This window comes from Oratosquilla oratoria, chromosome 17, assembly GCF_046742065.1.
Source record: "Oratosquilla oratoria isolate Oo_2021 chromosome 17, ASM4674206v1, whole genome shotgun sequence".
NCBI lineage: Eukaryota > Metazoa > Arthropoda > Malacostraca > Stomatopoda > Squillidae > Oratosquilla > Oratosquilla oratoria.
Genome location: NC_134793.1, coordinates 8931833 through 8939332, shown reverse-complemented (window position 1 = coordinate 8939332; position 7500 = coordinate 8931833). Strand labels below are relative to the sequence as shown.

Below are 7500 nucleotides of genomic sequence, written 5' to 3'. Positions count from 1 at the left end.
TTTGCAGCCACTTGTTGTTGTTTCCAATGAGTTATTTCTTAAATGTACATGAATTATTAAAAGGAGATCTTTAAGTTTCTTAGCTATGGAGTATTTTGCCGTTGATGTTTAGAAAGTGGTGGGGCGGGATATCACACAGGGTTATTTTCCCTCCACCATCTTACCTACAACCTCCATTTAGATAACTAGAATATGACTTTGCGTACAGAAATCTAGGCCTATCTAAGAACATTTCAATAGTATTTCTAACATTCATATAGGTTTACAATCTCTTGCTACATCATTCAGCTTTGCTATATATTTTGATATTTGGAGATCTGAAAAATAAGATATTGTAACCAAAGTCGTTTTTACTCCAACTCTCAACGGTGTCGGGTCTGGTAAAGGCACGTAAAAGACCAGTGATATAATAATAACTGTAGATAATTGCCAATTTTATGTGTCCTGATATTTCTAAAGGAATAATCGGGCTACTATTGGCCTGTGGGGAATTTCGGACTTTCTGTGTTGGCGTTGATAGAAGTTACGATGATGTTTAATTTCTTCTTGATGGAATCACTTAGGTTACATGTTATTCTCGTAAGCTTTGTGGTGTTGTTGAATACAGTATCCATCTTGTACTCTTCTTTACTAATAATGACGCAGGTGGAGGATCTTATTATGACAACAACAAAGTTAACACATTTAATTTGCCATCTATCCAATGGATACATCAAGTCACACTACTTCACCTGACACAGCCAATCATTAACAAGAAAAATCTAGACACGAACACAACAACGAAGAAAAAATCAGATCTTCGACGGCTATTATACTGTATAATTACTTGAAGACATCTACATTCAAACCAAACAACCCAGCATTAATGTACAAGTCAAGGATCTGCAGGCCTTGCCTTCCGTAAGCGACTGGGCCCTGTTAAATCAATTTCATACACTGAGGAAGGTTCAATAAAACTCTATGATGGACCCTATACTTTGACATCTGGCTTATTCGAGAACAGCGATGTTGATCGTGTGGTCATCCCACTTAATATTTATGATCAACCAAAGATGTTGGTGGTGGAATTAGGGTCCATGTTCCGCAGCTATAAAGAAGTGTGGTAATCACGACAGCTTGAGAGACCATCAGTTTTGTAAGACCTTTCAAGTCCTTTTCTTTAAAGACTCGTCCCGCTAATTTGCCAAATGCTGCGTGGTCTGTCCGGATCCTGTTTTACACACTACACACATACACACGCACACACACACACACACACACACACACACACACACACACCACGCACGCACGCTCGCACACACACACACACACACACACACACACACATATATAAATGTATATATATATATACGTGTGTGTGTGTGTGTGTGTGTGTGTGTGTGTGTGTGTGTGTCTGTATATGAATATATATATATATATATATATATATATATATATATATATATATATATATATGTATATATATATATATATATATACATATACATACCTTTACCAGACCCCTGTTAGGCGTCACCGTCTGTTAGTATGAGAGACAGCCACCGTTCTCTGTCTTCGAAGATCTGGTTTTGACGTACTTCTTCAAACGTTGTGCCACGTCGGCGTAGCCTATTGTCAATATTCATTATCCATCATTTTCTGGGTCGTCCAACGGGTTGCTTGCCGGTGGAGTCCTGGAGATCCGGTGGAATCCCGGAGATCCTATGTATATATATAATATATATGTATATATATAATATTAATAATATATATATATGTATATATATATGTATATATATATGTATATATATAATATATGTATGTATATATGATAATATATATATATATATATATATATGTATATATATATTCATATATATATGTATACATACATATATATATGTACACACTTTTTTGACGAGCCACCGGCTGCGCCAGTCCCTACATCGCAGGAGGATAGGCCTTCGGCAGGAATCCACCAGATCTACGGGACTACAACAAATCTATAGGAAACCACCAAATCTACACGACTCCAATAGATCTGCAAGACTCCACTGGATCCACAGGACTCCACCGAATCTACAGGACTCCACAGAGTCCACAGCATCTACAGGATTCCACATCATCTACAGGATTCCACATCATCTACAGCAGGGGTTTTCAAACTGCGGGTCATGACCTCCAAAAGGGTCATGACCCTTTTCCTGGGAGGTCATAGAGGGTTCAACTGTGTGCATTCAGCCACAAAAATCCGCGTATTGACTTGCTTGTATATATAAAAAACACACCCTTCTCATTACGATATATCATTAAATCAATCCTTGTTAATAAACATTGATAAGAAATTGTTATCACTCTCTTCTATGATTAATCTTTTAAATCTTAAGATAATGTATCTGCCATATTGAAAATTAGTACGGTTTCAGAAGCCTTGTAAAGGTGGAGGGTCATGGTAGGTTTGGTAGTACCGAAAGGGGTCACGTACTGTAAAAGTTTGGGAAACATTGATCTACGGGATTCTACTGGATCTACAGACTCCACCGGGTCTATAGCTCCATCAGATCTACAGGACTCCACCGGATCTACAGGATTCCACCGGATCTACAGGATTCCACAGGATCTCCGGGATTCCACCTGATCTACAGGACTCCACCGGATCTACAGGACTCCACCGGATCTACAGGATTCCACAGGATCTCCGGGTTTCCACCTGATCTACAGGACTCCACCGGATCTACAGGGCTCCACCGGATCTACAGGTCTCCATTAGAACTACAGGACTCCGCCGGATCTACAGGAACCCATCAGATCTAGAGGATTCCACCGGATCTACAGGATTCCATGGGATCTCCGGGACTCCACCTGATCTACAGGACTCCACCGGATCTCCAGGATTCCACCGGATCTCCAAGTTTCCATGGGATCTACAGAATTTACCGGATCTTCAGGATTTTACAGGATCTCCTAGACCACCGGATCTCCAAGTTTCCACCGGATCTACAGGATTTCACCGGATCTTCAGGATTTTACAGGATCTCCGAGACTCCACCGGATCTCCAAGATTTCACCGGATCTACAGGAGTTTTTTTAATTCATATATATACTAAGAAGGTGCATTTGTTAGAAAACAGGCTTCTCAGGTATGAGAGAATAAAAAAAACATTAGTAGAGCAAAGCCGTATCAGTTACGGCAAGCTTTTTTTTTTTTCTTTTTTTCTTTTTTTTTTTTTATTGTCGATGTCGAGTCGCCTCCCCTCCTGGCCAGGGATGTCGGGAAGGTGATATTGAAATCAGGGTTTAGTCTTTGTGTGACAGGTTGTACTAGCATTTGTGTTTTCTTTGTGTTATATATGAATCCAAACTGATTATAGCCGTTGGTGAAATGACTGATTGTTGGAGCTCCTCGCTGGAGCATAATGAGACTGCGTTATGGTTGGAGTGCTGGTAAGCCTCTGGGACTTGAGTCGAGCAATGTTGAAGAGTTCACCAACTAGGCGATACCGGATATCGACTCCTAGATTGTCCGGAAAAGGTTCGAAAAGCGGCGATGTACAGAGAGAAGAGCGGAGGCGTCAGAACGCATCTTTGTTCCGGTTCTCCTGTGATGTGAAATTCTCGTGATAGCTGGTTCTGATAAAAGAGCTAGACTTTATACTCTGCCCCTTCCTCCATCAGGTTCCGTTGCACCGAGAATACACAGGTGGAATGGGGTGAACACCTGGAGGGGATGAAAAACACGCTGTGATTGTTATCACCTAACCTCCCGATTCAGTTACAAGAAGTTGCATTGGCTTCTTCCGCCACCACCACCACCACACCGGCACCCTCCAAGAGCCCGCTGGGCACCTAGTGGCTTCCTCCTCCGCAACAACGGAACTCGTATGATATCCGCGCTCCAGCAGCCTCTCCGACCAGCCCACCGGCTCCCTTCCATCAGCCACCCACGCTGCGTGAGCTTGTGTGACACTCAGCCTTTCCCTCCTCCCACGCCTACACATCCATATCATTTTCATACTACCCTGGTATCCATGAAATCTGGTGCTACATGTCATTGATTGCTACGTAAGTTCACGGACTTTCTCGTTTTAGAGGAGGAACTTCAACAGGACGCTGCTCTGCGGGAGATGATTAGTCCTCTTATTCTACGTAAGGACCAGCTGCCCTTTATACGCCTTGGGTTATTCTTTTGGTATGGCAAGAGAACGCCAAACAGGAATAGTACATTCGAATGATTCGCAAGATTATTGCACCGACGGAAGCCAACCCCACTCTCGAAGAAGGCCAATCATGCCAGGTACTTCAACCTGGTCAGTAGCAAGACCCCTTCGGCGTTTTCTCGAAGTCTACTAATACAACGTCTTCTCAACAGCCGAAGCAGGTCAACTACTCCAGGTAATTCAATCTAGCCAGTAGCAGGAACCCTTAGGTGTTCACACGATCCCTGTTAGAGTTTTAGAACCCTCCCCACGTGGACCAGAGGTCACCGGTACAAATCATCTACTCTTGATTCCCCTCCCACACCAAACCGGGTTTCACCTTCTTGGAGCGAACGTACAGCTGAACTAGACACGGTCATCATTGGTCGTAACACCTAAGGTTGTGACGAGGTTGCGCCACTTTCATGAAAAAAAAACCTAAGGTTGTGTATCATGCCCACGCGCACCTTCTCGTACCCCTTCTTGCTAATCCAGAACTCGTCACCAAAACAACGTGGCCGCAGAGGCGTTGTTGTATTGGTTGATTACATGATTCACCATGCTCTTGGATCACATGTTGGACTCGTCATCGACCGCTATTACCCTCACGGATGAGAACTCAGAGATCATATATGCCCGATCTATGGGTAGTGCAGTGACCTCTGACTCACAAATACGCATACACTCAACTCCTTGCCCACGAGATTTGGAGTACCGGCTCGTAGTGCAGCGATACTGAATCAATTTCAGCCATGGCAGATCTCGAAGTCGGACCGCTGGATTAACGGTTGCGAACGGTACCGCTGAGCCGTTGAACCGTCAAGGTTGGGTCCTTGGCACTTTGAAAGAGTTCCGTGAGAGCCATCTGGCAACAATGGTGGAACGTCAGTCACCGGCAGTGTGATCCATGGTTCGTTAGAAGTGTATGTATTATGAGTCGTCGGGTAAAAAAAGTTGTTATTTCTATTATTTTTGTGCATTGGTGATTTCTGTAATTATATTGTTATTGTTCATTGTTGTTTTGTGTTTGTCCCCTTTTTGTGTCAACCAGCTATGTGAGTGGGTGCTCGGATTTTGTCATAAAAGGAGTTCTTGGTTTAAAAAAAAAAAAAAAAAAAAATTAGACCCTTTTGGGTCATGTGCTGACGCGAAATCTGATTCCAGGACTGGAAGAGTGCCCATGAGAATGAAACTGTATCTACTTCCCCGTGCTCGAAAGCCTATCTCGCGGAGCCAATTAATCGCGTAGTGTATCACCGTCGCGTTCATTTTCCAGAAGAGAGTTCATTGTTTGGCCCACGAATTTCAAAAGGCGGGGAAGGATGTGTACAGCACTAAGCAGTTCACTGTATTATGGCAAAGAATATATAGTCTTTCATACGGTAGATCAGTGTCCCATATATGCCCTTGTACATAATACATACATACATACATGCATACATACATGCATACATACATACATACATACATACATATATCAAAGACTTTTTCCCCCATACAAGGGAAGAAGCCAAAAAACAAAGGCATAGAAACCATTCCCACCCATTCCATCCCTTACATACTCCACTCCCCTCTACCTTATTTCCATCCCTCGTATCTTGACACCTCCTGGATGAGGTGTCATCCCTGCATCTTGTCCACTGCCCTGATCAATATGGTCGAGCCATTCCAACATACCAAACACTTGACATGCACTTTTCACCATACGTACAACCTTACAAAGGCGGATTAAGCCATATCGATGAAGTGCAGAGGCTGTAATGTCCTACAGTGGGTTATTAAAACCAAACTATACAACTACACTTCTGGAGACAGCTGGATCATCTTGTATAGGACCACAATACTTAACGTACGCACAAACGCGCCAAGGCTTGCCCTGTCAGTCAGGCAAGACATCTTGAATGAATACCAAACAGGTCCCTAAAGAGATGCAGTCTGTGTAACTCATTTCGATTAAATAGTTTGATACGACTAGACCTTTGATTTCCATTAGCATCAGTGGACCCTGTATAAGGCTCAGAAGTTGTGGAGTCGAGTACAATCATATTACATTTGGATTGTTACAAGCTCCGCCACTGGGACTCGAACCCTAGGCTATGCTAATATCATCATGTAGCAAGGACGCTAGCCACTAGGTCATGCAAATGGCACTGGAGAGGTTGACAACTCCCCGATTGTACTCGCATGGTGTAGCAAGACATAGTCTTATTTTCATCGAGTCTTTACAGCCTAATACATGTATATATATATACGTATGTATATATATATACGTATGAATGTATGCGTGTACTTAACTGTAATGCGTAGGAAAAGATAAACTCTCATGGGATACGTCTTTGTCTTCGTCTGTCAAACTTTGTTTTAAATTGATCTACGATTTATTCGACTATTTTCTCTTTCAAATTATTCCGAAAGTTTATCCGACGTTTCGAAACCACGGTGTTCCATCCTCAGGCTTGGTGTTGCATAATAAGTTATTACACTGAACTTCCACGGGCTTCACCAACGAAGACAGTTGAGAGTTCGTTTGAGTAAAAATGACTTCGATTACGATATTTTCTTTATCAAGTCTCCAAATATCAAATTACCTTTCCGTCATATATAGCAAAGCTGGCTGATGAACTGAGAGATTATAAACCTATACGAATGTTAGACATACTGTTGACATGCTCTTAGATAAGTCTAAATTTCTGTTAGCGAAGTCATATTCTAGTTATTCAAGTGGAGGTGGAGGTAGGATATGGGAGGAAAAAATAGCTCAGTGCAATAGCTCCTTAATACGATGCGTGTGGGTCAGATTTGGGCAGGAAACACGCAAACAGGGTGAGACTGGAGAAATGTTGGATCATGGTCCTCCGAGGTGTTTTTGGTTGCGTTTTGAAGTTGTTTGGCTTGTGCGTTTATTGTGAGTTGTGTTGTACTTGTTTAGATTACTTTTGAAACATGAGATGACAAGGGTCTCGTTTTTTATTGATGATATTTTTGACCAGGTCTTGTCGTGTAAGGGGGGAGTTGTGTAGTGTGTATGAGTGTGCATGTATATATATGTATATATATAAATATATATATACTGTATATATATATATATATATATATATATATATATATGTATATATATATATATATATATATATATATATACATATATATATATATATATATATATATATATATATATATACATATATTCAGCCACATTAATTCGCTTTAATTCCATGTCATCACAGTCCTCAGCTTGACCACGCATCAGTTTCCGTATATATACTTCCATCGAGCTCCTCGTCAGTCTCGACTGTGATGGCATGGAATTAAAGTGAATTAATGT

The 7500-nt window shown here is 41.6% G+C and overlaps 1 protein-coding gene across 1 annotated transcript in view; it reads left to right on the top strand.

The window, feature by feature from the left end:
* Positions 1-7500, top strand: part of LOC143034148 (tachykinin-like peptides receptor 99D) — a 74907-nt gene that overhangs the window by 65809 nt on the left and 1598 nt on the right. The window lies entirely within an intron of this gene.